General features: G+C 34.1%; 1 protein-coding gene across 6 annotated transcripts in view; it reads left to right on the top strand.

Moving 5' to 3' along the window:
* TANC2 (tetratricopeptide repeat, ankyrin repeat and coiled-coil containing 2) overlaps positions 1-16686 on the top strand; it is a 296707-nt gene that overhangs the window by 144145 nt on the left and 135876 nt on the right. The gene's annotated exons all lie outside the window — the stretch shown is intronic.

The raw sequence follows: 16686 nt of genomic DNA, 5'->3' as shown, positions 1-16686 counted from the left end.
AACTAACATTGGTTGCCTAAAGAGGAAGAGAATTGGGATTGTTGGGAAGTCAGGAGCAAGTGGGGCTGGTGAAATAATGCTCATGTTAGCAGTGGTTGTGTCTGGGTAATGGAGTTACAGGTGGTTTTAATTTTCTTTCTTGGGCAGCATATATTAGTGAATGGGAGCTCAAGTTTTGGACTTAGTTCTGGGTTTAATTTCTGACTTTGTTGCCTACTGTGTGACTACATGTAACTTTCATAGCCTTAAATTTTTTATCTGTAAAATTGTAAAAAAATGTGTTTTTTTAAATGATAGGTATATCTCATAGGGTTGTTAGGATTAAATAAAATAATGTATATGCCAAGTGCTTAGCTCAGACAAAATCATGAGATATTAACAGTGTTCCTGTTCATCATCATTACACTTTTTATTTCCTAAAATTTCTACAATGAATTTGTACTGAAAATATTCAGTAATCAGATGCTGTTGAAGGGTGGCATATTCTTTATATCTTAGGGGTTTTTTTGTTTTTGTTTTTGTTTTTTTTTTTTAGTTTTTATGTTGCACATCATAATAAATAAATAATTTCAAGTGTAGAAATGAACCTTGATACAGATAGCAGGCCAAGTTGACAGTTTTATAGGACTTTTGACTACATGCTAAGGACCAAAGTCCAGACCAGTGTTCTAAAAGTAGACAGGCTTTTTATTCATACCAAATATTTTCAGAGAAATTTGAGATTTATCTTTTTATAACAGAACCTTTTAATTTTTTTTTTAAGTAGCACCATCCTGCAAAAGAACAGTGTTATTTAAGGTGACAACAAAATTTGAAACTCAAGAATGGAAGAGAGTTTTATGAGAGTTATTTGGTGCGTATTTGTGTGTGTGTGTGTGTGTGTGTGTGTGTGTTTGAATTTATTAAAGATTTTTTATTTGAATTACTTATCAGCATTGTATATTCTATATACAGCACAAGTATAGGCCACTATAGATAAATAAAATGTTTTATTTAAAGTGAGTAGTTCCTTGAAACCTCTTTTCCTAACTCCTGTATGATCACGGTCATTTTATTTAAAAGAAAGGGGTGATTTATTTTCTCATTTTCTTCCTTTCATTTTTTTTCCTGAAAATGTTATCAAATGTTATTTTTATCCTAAATAGTTAGGCATGCTTCATTTGTTTTGCTTTGAATTTTACATTTATAAATAAAACACTCTATATTATTTTTGATTGCCATTTGGGTACCAGGAGACTTTCTCTTCCAATTCACATCTCCTGTTATGTTGTGTTTGTATTCTTTATGTCTACTATGTTGTAAACACAATATATAAGTGTAAAGCAGAATTTTTAACCTCAGTTAAATTGGTGAGCTTAATGGGGGTTCCTAAACTCCTTAAAATTATGTACAAACACTATTCTACATGTACATATGTGCTTCTTTCTATAACTGGTTCTCAAAGCAGTCAGTGACACACATTTTCCCCACCCCCCAAAAAAGGGCATAAGGAAATACTGTTGTAAAGGTTAAAGGGAAACAAAGGCCGTTAGTGGTACAATTATTAGAACCAAAAGAAATTCTGAAAGTTGGATAGTAGACAGACTTGTAAGTCAAATGGAGGAAATAATCGAACTGCAGTGCTGCCCTAATCAGTATAGAAAGTCAGTATAGAAAATAGGGATCAGAAGCAGAGAAACAAATAATTTTAGTATATTTTAAAGATGAGAGATACTGCATGGTTATAGGTTATGAAAATAAGTATACCAAAGGACTAGAATATGAATATGACTAGCTATTCTTTCCCATACTTCCCTATCCACTAATAAGTTCTCAACATGTTAGAAAGTTATTTCAGTGGACAGATGCTTTGTTGAATAAAACTTTTCACTTTGAACATTTTTAGTTGTTTTCCTGATTTATATTTTATCGTTGTTTAAAAGATTACTAGTCTCATCACACTAACTTTTAGGTTAACTTTTCTCAAGGTGTTTTTGCATCACAAATTCTGAAGACTTAGCCTGGTCTTCAGACTTAGTGTGGTGCTTAGATCTATAATTTAGGTAGGTATCCAAATGGACAGTTTTCCCATTAACTCTGAAAACCATTTTAACTTCTGGTTTTGAGGCAGTAAAGTGCTCTAATTTGGAGTAAACTAAACTACACTAGTTTAAAATAGAGAACTGGAGCCAGACAGAGTTTAAATACTAGCTCTGCCACTTACTACTCATGTGACCCTTGGGCAAATTATTTAACCATAAGAATGGTTAATTTCCTTATCTATAAAACACCATAGGAATGCTGTGAAAATATAATAAATTAAAATATGTAAAATAATAACAATTATGTGGTCCAGAATTAGTGCTATATAAATCTTAGCTATACTTAGAGCATTTTAGAACCTTTACTGCCTTTTCTCTAGGAATGCTGTAGGTAAGGCTCTTTTATGAGTGCTTCACAAAGAGGATAAAATTACACCTCTAATCTTTAGTCATTGGTCTGTTTTCACAAGCAGTCGATGTCTATGTATAGATACTAAGTTGTGTGGTTTTTGTTTTTTTGTTTTTTTGTTTTTTCAATGAAGGCGGTTTTTCATAACGGTAAATAGCTCAGGCTCTGGAATCAGGCGAGCTTGGATTCAGTTCTAGCTGTGACACATACTAGCTGTATAATTTATATGAATCTTTCTAATCCTCTGGTTCCTTGTCTGTAAAGTGAAGATAGCAATATTACCACTCCATAAGGTGTTAGTAATGATTAAATAAGAAAATACACATAATTTACTTAGTGTAATATCTAGAACATCAGTTATTATGGCTAATAACATCTCTCACATGTATATATTATTATAGATTTATTTCTGAAAATAAATGTATTTTTGTGTTTTTCTTTTCCTAAGCAGTATATGTATAGTCCTACAGCCCAATGTTAATGAAAAATTATATGGGAGCAAAGGACAGAAATGTATTCTTGACTTGTGTTTTGACACCCAAGAAACTAAAGATTTGTGAATTCTGATTCATATCTGATGTCACCACTTCAGTTCTTTATCTCTAAGTCACTTAAATCTCCTTGCCTTTTTGTTTTTCCTTATCCAGAAGTTATTCATTATACTATTTATAAGACTTGTGGGGGTGTTGCTTAAGTTCTATTTATTATTATTGAGTACCCTTGAGAATAGATCCTTGTATTAGTTATATATTCCTATATAACAAATTGCCATAATACTTAGTAACTTTAAAAAATAACATTAATATCTAGCAGTTTTTGTGGATGAGAAATGTAGATGTGACTTAGCTGACTGCATTCTGTGGCTCAGGGTCTCTCACAGGCTGCAGTCACGATGACAGCCTGGGCTATAGACATCTCAAGGCTCAACTGTGGAAGGTCATCTCTCAAGTTTATACACATCGTTGTTAGAAGGATTCAGTTCCTCGTGGGCTTTTAACCGAAGGTCTCAGCTTCTCACTGGTCTTTAACCAGAGGCCACCCTCAGTTCCTTACCCTATGGGCCTCTCAGTAGGGCACCTTACAACTTGGGAACCCGCTTTGTGAGAGCTAGCAAGCAAGAGGCAGGAAGAGTGCAAACAAGGTGAAAGTGACAGTCTTTCATAACATAATCTCACAGGTGACATCGTAGCACTTGTTGCTGCATTCTGTTTGTTAGAAGCAAGTCACTATGTCCAACCTACACTCGAGGGAGAAGATTGGAATCTTTAGGAAAGTTGCTTAAATGCAGCAATGAAATTTTCCTTGCTTTTTAAAATATGTGCTATTTCGTGGCCTGGAAACATGAATTCTTCTCATCCTTGCATCCCAATAGAAAATTCCCATAGTATTCCTAGTACTCCACCCTTTTTATATTCAAAACTTCCTGGCTGCCCTTATAACTGGCTGTAGGCTTTTCCCCCTGATTTATTTGTACAGATTATTGATAGACTTCAAATTGTTAGATTAATCTGTACTGACTATTAAGCAAGTTATAATCAATGCTATTATACTTTTAAATTTACCGTAATGGGTTTTGACCTATCTATATATTCACTGACAATGACTAAGTAATATAAAGTAATTCATTCCACTTCATGAGGTATGGGCTTGGGAAATCTGTCTCATGGTGCCATATTAAGATTCTGATGCGCAGCTAACATATGTGGATTTATCTCCCAGTACTGATTTGTTTTACTTGATCAACATAGAAAGGGAGAATAAAGAACAAAGATAATTTACCATCCCTTTGTACTATACCTTTCTCTTGTACCACTATTCAAAATTGTCTTTCAAAATATAACATTATTCCCTTATCAACATGGCCAGTCTTTAAACATATTCATGCTAAAAAAATAAATAAATAAACCATATACATTATATCCAATCACCATTTTAGACTATATTCACCATATTAGAACAGATATTTTACAGAGAACAAGATTAACTAAACTGTGATCCAAGGAACTGAGATGTTAGTTTATGCTATATGAACTATGCTATACTATAAAATCTGTGAACATGGAACTTGTTCAGCTTTTTCACCACCGTATCCCCAGTGTATGCTATCTAGTACTCAGCAAATGTTAAATGAGTAAATATTCTCAACTATGAAATAATAGCAGCTACTAAAAAAATGGAACATTTTTCAAACAAGAGAAACATCAGATTAAAAGGTAGAGGTAAATACTCAAGATATATAATAGTAGATATTAAGGATAGAAAAATTGATCAAGAGTATATGAAATATACTCAAATTCTAATAAGAGGAGAGTTGATTCTAGACTATTCTACTTTTTTCCCTAATACTTCAGCTTTAAATCTCACTTCATCAAACCATACCAATCACTGCCCTTTCCTGTTGCAGTTTCTCTAGACTCTGAGGTTGTACCATTCATTCTTCGAAGATTTTAGCTACTGGGTCACCAGATCTTGGTATCCCACCCTTTTTATATTAAAACTTATCTATAGGTCGTTCCCTTTGCTTAATTTGTGCTGACTATTACAGGACAGTGAAATACTTCATAGAAGGTGCTTTTCTCTTTAAGCGTGGGTAATTAACATCACGTTTTTTTCGTGTGCAATTTCTAAAAACAAATCTCAGATTTGGAAGCCAACAGAATAAATTAGACAAACATGACTTTTGAGGATAATACTTCTTTTATGTTGACCAGTGTATGAATGAATGCCTTGCTTTCCACATTAGAATTAACTGTCCTATGGATAAGGAAATCCAGGCCACTAAGGGAATAATATGGAAATACTATATTACAGAAGTAACACATCTTTACCATAATCTGTATCTCAGACATGTGTCTGTTCAAAGCAGACGTTAGAAACTTCAGTGTAAAACCCAAAGGAATGTTCGGGGAGAAACATCAGTCAGAGATTTCAGTGAAGCATTTAGAGTCCTTGAGCTTGTCAGTTATTGCTTTTCATTTCAGCCAAATATCATCATACATCAGCATGGATGTAGAACTTCTTGTACTTTGAGGACAATTACATAGGCAAGGAAACACTAGTGGAAGTGTTGCCAGCAGTGAGCACTTTCTGTCTCTGTGTATCTTGTTTTTACAATGATTACCACTTCCAGTGGGAGAGAATCAGGATAATGGGATGTTGTGATAGAAGATTATAAGCATTTAAAAGCCTTTTCTCTTAGGGAAGTGCCAAACCGATGAGTTTTTAAAAATGCTGAGTCCTTCTTCTTACCAGGTTTTCATATCGAAATAGTAAAAAGTTGAACCACCGCACATATGTGCGTGTAGGGTTTTTTCCATTAATTTGTGTATATCTAAGTTTGTAGTAAAAATACTATAGGATTAGTGAAGATTAAGTAGATAAATTTTATTGTTTTGGGGGGAGCATATAGTTTTTCTTTGTTTTCCCCAGCTTTATTGATATATAATTGACATACAACATTGTTTAAGTTGTATAACATGACAATTTGATATATATATTTATTGGGAAATGATTACTGATAAAATTTATGAACAAGCTCTCCAGAAAATTGTACCTACATACATTTCGCATATTGTCTAGTTTTAAAAAATAAATGAATCAAACATTTAGGGTTGTTTGCCCTGTGTAATAGTTTTATCTGAAAAATAGTCTAAACAAACCAAAATTAATAAGATTCAGAGACGAAGCGTGTTCTGACAGAGTTGCACTATTGCTAGCTCCCATTCCATACCCTAAAGCTAGGCATCTGAAAACTCCCCTCTGCAGCTGGAAAGATCTCCTAAGAGTTGTTTCTTTTAACTTAGGTCCTAAGTGAGTTAGTTTAAAGAAGGCAGTAATTTGGAAGAGAAGCAAGGGAAAGGAAGCGTAGATAGGAGAGATTCAGATATTTCCACTTTCCAGAGATGGGTTCCTATGAGAAAAGATTCCTTAGATTTTTGTGCACCTGCCCTGACTTGGGAAGCTTTTTCTTCGGTTGAGGACTGATAATGACATGTGTCACTGATAGCAAAAAGTGGATCTAGTTTTCTCATCTACTTTCCCGGGATCATTCTTCCCCACTTTTCCGCCCTCGGAACCCTCCACAGTGAGAGGTCGTTCTTAGAACTATGGAAAACATCTCATACCACTATCTTAACCTCCAATTCATATTTAACTTTAAAGCAGTAGACAAAATTTTTTGGATAAAAACTGGCAAGCACATTTAAAAAAATTAGAATACCTTCAGGCTTGCTATATACTCTGCAGTTCGACATACACTTTATCAGTCCTACTACCGTTACCCATAGCCATGCCATATATTAAAACTTGTATCCTGAAGGTATCCTGAAGGTATTTGAGTTTGCAGCCTCTACTGTGGATTACTGGGAGTCGTTACATTCTTTAGGAGGTGGCAAAGAAGAACTGGAGAATGGGAGAAAGAAATTTTCCTTCCTCTCTCCCTATTAAAACATAAATTTCAGGGAATTCACAGACTTCTAAAAGAGCATGTATCAGAGAACCTTAGATCAAGTTCCTGATTTACATCTTTTACTAACTTACATATGCTACACTTTGAAATATCATTTGTTATTAAGTACTATGGTTTAGCTATAACAGGAGGAAACATTATACATGATTCAGTAATTGAGATTAATTACAGTACTGTAACTCCATCTTCTTTACTACTATTTCTTTTGCCTGTTATTTCTGTTGATTCTCTTGTCTTTTCATACCCCTAGTTATTTTTGTATGCTGGATTTAATATTTGTAAGTATTTGTAGAAATAATCTGAAGATAGGATGATTTTTTTTTTTTCCCCCAGAGAGGCTTTTCATTTGCTTCTGCCACCTGGGACAAGTTCAATCCAAGTTCAGGGTTTGAGATTTTCCAGTCTAATGAGACAATACAAATAGGACTGCAAGGCCTAGTTTACTTGTGATTTATCTTTACTCCTAGGGTATAGTTCTTACAAGTCTCAACCCAAAGTGTGGGGTGTTTTAGTAGAATTTCCACTCTTGGCAGATCCTAGGTTCCAACTTTTGTTCCCCTAACCTCATGAGACTGTCAAAAGCACAGCTCATTTGCTCAAGCCTTTCTTCCGTGTTAACAAATGCTAAAGTGGCCCTTCATCCCGCGCGAGATCTCCATTCTGGATTTTCTCCTCCCTGTTCTTGTCTTGATGATTTATCACCACCTTGTAAGTCTTTAATGATTTTTAAAAGGTTTTTGAAATATATTTTGTCCAGTTTTTATTATTTGTCATAAGCTGGAGGGTGTCCAGTTACTGAAAGGTTCTTGTCACCATTGTTTTCTTTGGAGAAAAGAAATTCTAGCATTTGTGTTTTAGATTGCATGTACATCTTAAGGTACATAAAAGGAGCATCTTTATTTCAATGGTCTGTGCTTTTCATGAAGCTAGATAGGAACAGACTGTACACTAAAATGGTCTTAGAACACTACATCCTTGGACAAACCAGTCTCCTTAAATTCTGAGAGGTATATATTAAGAATTTGAAATGATATTATTAGCCAGTTGATGACTTGAAATATAAAGTAGTTCTCTTTCAAGCAGGCTTTTAGAATTGGTTCATGGTCCATGTCTTTGAGCAAGTTGTCTCTGGTTTGGACTTAGAAACTCAGTCTCAATAAAATCAATCTTCTGCATCAAAATTTTGACAAATTTTACCTCTCGTGGTTATGATATTACTCATGATGCTGAATTGCTGAAAAACTTTCCTTCCTGCTCCCGATCTCCATCTGGCATTATTTGACCTATTACAATTAGATTGTGGAGGGAAATTAAATGTCTGCTTCATTTAGCCGTGAATCCCCAATGTATTTTATAGATCATTGAGGTAGATTTAGGATTATTATGTTTTCTGCTTTTATCTTACCTTCTACAATAGCCTTAATAGATAAATTATAACTGTAAGTTGATGAAGCTGATGTTTATATTGCTGCTAGAAAAAAATTTTATTAGGGAGTAGGAGTCATTATGCAAAATGATTGGAGAATTTCTTTTAACATTTGAATAAGATCATGAGACAAGCTTACTACCGTCTGGCTTTCTGTTGTTTGGCTCTGTTACAAACCAATTTTAAGGACATTTTCTTATCTACCAATTAATGTTTTATTAAAACATGGAGTATCAAAAGCCACATAATACATTTTTGTATCATACCACAAGATACCTAATGTATGTATTAAAGACTTATTCTCCTATTAATCCACGTGAATTATCTTTGATATTATTTTAAAAAAGGCTACCCTTAAAATCTAAAAGTATTATTTGTTTTATACAAATAATTTTTCTATTTATTAGTCTTAAGGTGAAAGAACACTGGTTAGAATTTATTTGTATACATGTAAAACTTCCATTACAATCAAGAGCATAAAATACGGATGCAATTTTCTGGTACCTTACCAGAGCAAGGATGCTTATTTTCTTAGTTAAAATTTATTCTATACAATGAATTTGCTAGTACAACATACGCCTTACCTGTTCCCTCACCAAGTAGCATTTTTTAAATAATGACACAGATGATATGGTATTTGCCCTACAGAGAGGAAAGAAAGAATTAAAACTACAGTAGTCCCCCCTTATCCACAGAGGATAGTTCCAAGATCGCCAGTGGATGCCTGAAACTGCATAGTGCCAAAAGCTATATATACTATATTTTTTCCTATACAGACAGACATATATATATCTATAATAAATTTTATGACGTCTCTTTGGCATATCCAAATTGCCAACATTACTACTCTTGTGCTTTGGGAACATTATTAAGTAGGTTACTTGAACACAAGCACTACAATACCACAACAGTCGGTCTGATAACTGAGATGCCTACTAAAGGACTAATGAGCAGGTAACATATACAGCGTGGATATGCTGGACAAAGGGATGATTCACGTCCCTGGCAGAATGGCGCAAGATTTTATGCTACTCAGAACTGCGTGCAATTTAAAACTTATGAGTTGTTTATTTTTGGAATTTTCTACTTAATATTTTCAGACCACTATTGATCATGAGCAACTGAAACTACTGGAAAGCAAAACATCAGACGAAGGGGGACTACTGTATAGCCGAATCATCAAAGCATTTTTCTAATGAAAGTTTTTGAATAATAGTTATTCCCTAACCATTTCTTCTGAAATATCCAAACAACAAAAAATAAACACTAAAATTATCAAAAACACCATCTGGATAATCTGCTACATTTCTTCTCTTATGCTTACCACTGTATACACAGTGCTTAGTGTAGTGACTACTACACAGTAGATGTTCATTCAGTTTGTGTTGAATGAAATGAGTAAAATGTACCCAAGAAGTCAGAGGAAGAGAAAATGAAAAATTTAGTGTGTTATAAATATATGTAAATGACATAGTTTTCTTTCTATTAAGAATATCTCACTCTCTAATTTACTACAAAGGGGCTTGTACACTTGAACAGATGGGACTGTGATTTTTTAATCCCTGTTAATAAAGTGCAGCAGGTCCTTGAATAACGTAATTTTGTTCAGCATCATTCATTATAATGGTGAGTTGCCATAGGAACTTAACTCTTGTTTATATCAAGTAGACAATGGTAAAATTGGTTTCATTGTGTGTGTAGTTTTGCTTACAGTTGCAGAACCTATTGAGGATGTTAAGTGAGGACTTACTATAATTTCACTACGGTGTCAAGAAAGGGGAAGTGGTGTTTTCTTTCAGAGGTTTTTGATTTGTTGTATCTTATTTGTTTTAAATTTCTGCTAAACTTTCTCCTTCCATGGGAAAAAGGCTACATACAAGGCCAATGTGATTGATTAGCACATGGGAAGGGGCATAAAACTTCACTGAATGAGAATTCTGCCAAGGCAGCCAACTGAGATCAATCAGCTGTGAGTGAACTGTAATAAATGTAATTAGAAGACATAATCAATAAGAATAAAAGGATGAAGATTTCAGGAAAATATTTACTAGCCACATATGACTGATGTATTCTTAAAGATCAGGAAAAAGAAAAGAAAGAAAGAATAAACTTTTAACACTATCTTTTGAAAAACTGAATATATATACTATAGCCAGACCATATATGAAAACAGAACTCTTGAAGACCTCCAATCTTCAGCAGCTAGCTCAGGAAGTCATCCTACTATCTATAAGTCAGACTTGTGGGAAGTGAGATGACCATGTCCAGCAGCCAGTCCAGGAAGCCAGCAATAACCCCTGTAACAACTGGAACAAAATGACCTGGGCTTGATTATTAACTGGCAGCTTCCCTAGTATTTGTCTTCACTTCCAACTTAGGACCAACCACAAAGAGCTAAATATGCACCCCTTTCCAATCACGTAGGACACCTGGCTTCTAGTAGCTCACCTTCAGCTTCTTCATGCCGAGTGCCTTCAATCAGAGCATACCTGAAGACTTTCCTTTTTTCCCCACTGTGAAGCTTTTCTGTTCTGCCTGCTTTTGAGTCTGTGTCAAGTGCAAGTGATGATGGCTGACTCCTTTGCTCTATAGCAAGCTCCAAATAGCCTTTTGCTTTCTCTTATTTGGGTGATCTTCATTTATTTCCATACATTTGTCACATAACGTAATTGCAGTATTCCAATGTAAAACATATATGACTTCCATGTTTGAACACAAAAAAATATATATGCAAAAGAAATGCTTTTGTTTGATAAGACTCACATTTATGTACACAAAAAGTAAAGTGATTTTTACACTACACTTCATGAGAACTATAGCACAGCACCTGTGGTAGTAAAAATGACAAGGACAATATTTTACTTGGACCAACATAGTTGCAGGTTATTTCTTTTCCTGGCCTGGGTCGTTTACACCTTTACTTTAGCATCCTTCTCTGCAGCGACTTGTGTCATTCTCTCCCGTCTGTTCTTTGTGACCTTCATGACAGCTGAAATGCCATCATTCCCAATGGCAAAGGCAGATCTGGACCTGACTTTGAAATCTATTAATACCTTGGTAATGTATCACTTTCCACATTAATCGATTTTGACTTAGTCATCTCATGGCACTAAGGTAAAGCCCTTTTGTAGCTTACTAGTACTACAGCTCTCCTCAGGCTTCTGAATTAGTATTAACTTATCCTTCAGTTCTTTACAGCACCCCTAGTTTTACAGTGCTCTTCTTAGCCTCATTTTCTTACAACCTTACACACTACCTCCACTCCCCCATCTTTATTCCCAGCTGGAGGAACTCAGAACCAGGTTCCTGGAGTTAAGTTTGAAAACATTATAATGACATCTCAAATTGTTTTCACCCCAAATTGTTGCTGCTACTAACATTAAAGAAAGTTTCTATATATATTTAGGGACATGCCTGAGGAATTCAGGAGATAATCTTTGTCCATCTCCCTTTTCTGGTTAAAAATCCTAATGCTAGAGCTAATTAAGTCCTGAGTGTCTCATCCTTATTTCTTCCAATTTTGATATAAAACAAGCCCCTGATAACCTGCCTTGGTATGTCAGTGTTTCACAGTGAATGTGGAACTTGTCTCTCCAACTCCAGCTACCTTCATATTATATAAGCATATAATATTTATTATATTACGTATTAGCAGAGCAATGCACCAAACACAAACCAGTACTTGCAGCATACATTTCCAATTACATCTGAATAAATGTGCTTATGTAAGTTCAAAAGAGAAGGACAGCTAGGTCATTATATAAAAATCAGTAGTATGTCTATATCTAGCAAAGAACAATTCGAAAATAAACAGTTTCATTTATAATAGCATCCAAAATCATGAAATATTTAGGGATAAATTTAACAAAACATGTACACTAAATTTGTAAATAAAACATTGCCGAGACAAATTAAAGGTCTAAATAAATGAAGAGATATATCGTATTTAAAAATTAGAGGATTCAATATTGTTAAAATATTGTCACAACACTTAACTGTGACAATAGGCAATATTCCCTAAATTGATTCAATGCAATCCCAAGGAAAAAAATATTTGTAGAAATTTACAAGATTTATATGATCCTAAATTTAGAAATTTACATGATTATAATATTTGTATGAAAATGAAAATGACCTAGCAATTTTCAGAAAATAACAAAGTTGAAGGATATACATTATTCTTCAGTAAAGGTGTTAGAGAAATTCAATGGGAAATGAACATTAACCCTTACTTTATACTATGCACAAAAGTTAAAGTATATTGTAGAACTAAATATAAGATCTAGGAAGCAAATCTTGGCAACCTTGGAGTAGGCTAAGGTTTCTTGGATAGGACATAAGAAGTGTTAGCTATAAAACAAAAAATTTAAAAGTCAGACTTTTTCTAAATTAAAAACTTTTGCTCTTCAAAAGATACTGTTAAGAAAAGGGAAAGCCAAGCCATAGAATAGAAAATATTAACATACATATGTCTGTCAGACTTATATCCAAAATAAATAGCTCTTAAAACTAACAAGAAGAGAACCTAATTTTTTAAATATACAAAAGATTCGAAGAGACATTCACAAATGAAAATATAAGAATGGCCAGTAAATACAAGAAGAGATGCTCAACATCATTAGTAATCAGAGAAATGCAAATTAAAACCATCAGATACCACTGGGCACTCATTAGTATGACTGACATCAAAACAGCTCACAATACAGATGTTGGTGAGAATATGGAGCAACTAGAACTCATGCACTGCTTCTGAGAATATAAATTTAACAATCCCTTTGGAAACTGACAATTTCTTATAAGGTTAAATTTTAAAATGTTTAATCTTTATAACCCAGCTATTATACACCTTTGTATTTGTCCAAGAGAAATTAAAAAATATGTCCAAAGACATTTACATGAATGTTTATAGCACCTTGATATTTAGTAGCCAAAAAGCAGAAACAATCCAGTGTCCATCAGTGGGTAACAAATAACAAAATGTGAATTCATGTGAAGGAATACTGCTCAGCTATAAAAAGGAACAAACTACTGAACCACTCAGCAACATGGATGGATTTCAAAAACATTATGCTAAATAAAAGAAGCCAGACAAAAAGGAATATTTATTATTTAATTCCATTTATATGAAGTATAGAAAATATAAGTTAACATCAGATAACAAAGCAGAACACTGGTTGCCCGTGGCTAGGGACTGAGAGAGAGTTCAACTTTAAAGGAACTCAAGGAAACTTCCAGAGATGATAGAAATGTTCTGTATCTTGATTTTGAAAGCAGTTTCACAGATGTGTATATCTGTCAAAATTCACTGAATTGTACACTTTATAGGAATATGATTGTTGTATGTAAATTATATCTTTAAAAAGAGATCAATAGATGAGTAAGAAATAGAATCTAGAATAAGAGGACAACTAAGAGTGCATATGAAGATGAGTAAGAGAATTATTATATTGATCAGAAAATACATAATAGGAAAAACCACCAGAATGTCATTGTAGTCTGCAAGTTGTTATGGTTGTATTTGAGAAAAATTAAATATCTAAAAGTTAAATGTTCATAATAATACTGCGTAACAAAGCAACCAAATACTTGTAATGACCAGAAATAAGCATTTTTTTTCTTACCTGTGGATTTTCAAATATTGATTGGAATGACTCTGTTTTAGGGTGCACGTTGGCTGAGCAGCTCTGAGGTTCAGGTTGGACTCAGGTCTGCATGTGTTCTTTCTGGGGCCCAGGCTAAAGGAGCATCAGGTGAAGAGAAGCTCTTTTCTTGCTGGATCAGCAGAGAACAAGAACAAAACCAAATGCATAAGCACATTTCAATCCTCTGCCCATAACATTCCATGGTCCAAGTAAAGTCACATGGCCAAGCCAGAAAAAAAATTTTTATTGTGTAAAGTTTTAAACACACCCAAGAAGCTCCCATGTACTCATCTCCCAGTTTCAACAATTATTTCTTCAGTTTCTTCCCCCTCTTCAAGTATTCCCAAGGGAACTAAGAAGTGGGGGTGGGGGTCGGGGGGAATAAATGCTTTAAAGTCAGCCTCTCTGTGAGTGGAGTTCAGCCAGTGGTGGCTGCTTTGGGTCTTGGTTGCTGGTAGGCAGTGTGTCTCACAATCTGGATTTCAGTTCTGAGAGGATGTGGAAGAGCCTCCTGGCTTCAGCACTTACTGTGACAAATAGCCTGTGCTTTTTGTAGTCACCCATGTTTTCCAATATTCATCAGAAAAGAGAAAATTTAGGTAATCATTTAAGAACTAAGAAATGAAATTGTAACCAGGTTTGCTTGGCAATTGGACCAAGCTAATCATAGGTTTCGTAACTCTCTTAGAGAGAAAGCATGGATTTCTTTATTTGATTAAATGTGATACAGCTTTCTGAGTAATTTGAAGTAGATGAGAACAAGCGGTTTATAATTAACAGATCATAAAGGAAAATACAAACAGCCCAATGTGAAAATGCTGAAAATTGAGAGAGTCTATGAAACTAGACTTTGTGTAGCCTTTGCCATGTGTGGAATACAGATGAGGGATTTGGATGCATTACCTATTAGACATTCATTCCTTGGCATAGTTTTTTAATTGAGATATAATTGACACAACATATTTCATGTATATGACAGAATGATTTGATATTAATATACACTGTGAAATGATCACCCCAATAAGTCTAGTTACTATCTGTCATATAAAGTTAAAAAATTATTTTTGTGTTGAGAACTCTTAAGATTTACTCGGCAGCTTTCAAACATGCAATACAATATTATTGACTGTAGTCACCATGCTGTACATTACATTCCTGTGACTTATTTCACAACTGGAAGTTTGTACCTCTTGATCCCCTTCTTCCTGTTCTCCCAACTCCTCTCTCCTCTAACAATCACAAATCTGTTCTCTGTATTTCTTTGTTTTGTTTTGTTTTGTTTTGTTTGATCATTTATTTTGTTTTTTAGATTCTACATAAGTGAAATCAAATGGTATTTGTCTTTCTCTGTCTGATTTATTTCACTTAGTGTACTACCTTCAAGGTTCATTCATGTCACAAAGGGCAAGACTTCATGCTCTTTTTAGTTAAGTAGTATTCCATTGTATGGATATATGCCCCATCTTTATGCATCCATCAGTGTACACTTAGGTTGTTTCCATATCGTGACTATTATAAATAATCCTGCAGTGAACATAAGGATGCATATATCTTCTCCAGTGTTTTTGTGAAATTTCTGTGTGTGTCCAGCACCGTGTTAGGTGGAATTGCTGGATCATATGATAGTTCTTTTTTTAATTTTTTGAGGAACTGCCATATTGTTTCCACAGTGGCTACACCAATTTACATTCCCATCAACAGTGTAGAAGGGTCTCTTTTCTCCACATCCTCACCAACACTTGTTATTTCTTGTCTTTTTGATAATAGCCATTCTAATAGGTTGATACTTCATTGTGGTTTTGATTTGCATTTCCCTAATGATTAGTGATATGGAGCATCTTTTCATGTGCCTTTTGGCCATCTGTATGTCTTCTTTGGAAAAAAAAAAAGTCTATTTAGATCTTCTGCCCATTTTTAATCAGATTGTTTTTATAATTGAGTTGTATGACTTTATATATGTATTTTTTGGATATTAACGCCTTATAAATACATGACTTGCAAATATCTTCTCCCATTCATTAGCTTGCCTTTTCATTTTGTTGATGGTTTCCTTCATTTCCTTCCTGCAGAAGCTTATTAGTTTGATGTAGTCCCAATTGTATATTTTTGCTTTTGTTGCCCTTGCCTTTGAAGTCAGATCCAAAAAAGATCCAAGACTTATGTTAGGGAGCTTACTGCCTATAGTTCCTTTCAGGAGTTTTATGGTTTCAGGTCTTACATTCAGTTCTTTAATCTGAGTTAATTTTTGTGCATGGTGTAAAATAGTCTAATTTCATTCCTTTGCATGTCTGTCCAGTTTTCCCAACACCATTTATTGAAGAGGCTGTTCTTTTTCCACTATAAAGTCTTACCTTGTTTGTCTTAAGTTAATTGACCATATATGTATGGATTTATTTCTGGGCTCTCTGTTCTGTTTCATTGATCTTTGTGTTTGTTTTTATGTCTTGACACAGTTTTAATCATTGTTTAATCCCTCCGCAGTTTGGCTACTTCAAGTAGAAGGCAGTTTTTGCAAATGTTATAAAGTATAAACCATCTTTGAAAGGGGAATTGGTGTCATCAAGAAAAATAAAGGCATACTCGAAACAAATGTGTTAACCAATGTTACCCCAATAAATTTAATTTAATAATAAAAACCAAAGTGTTCTGAAATATTCAGCACATGGTTTTTTTTCAACATTATATTTATCATAGAGTTTAATTTACTATGAGTTAATTAA

This window comes from Pteropus medius, unplaced genomic scaffold, assembly GCF_902729225.1.
Source record: "Pteropus medius unplaced genomic scaffold, Ma_sr-lr_union100, whole genome shotgun sequence".
NCBI lineage: Eukaryota > Metazoa > Chordata > Mammalia > Chiroptera > Pteropodidae > Pteropus > Pteropus medius.
The sequence above is the reverse complement of the archived record's forward strand: the minus strand, read 5'-3'. Positions and strand labels throughout refer to the sequence as shown.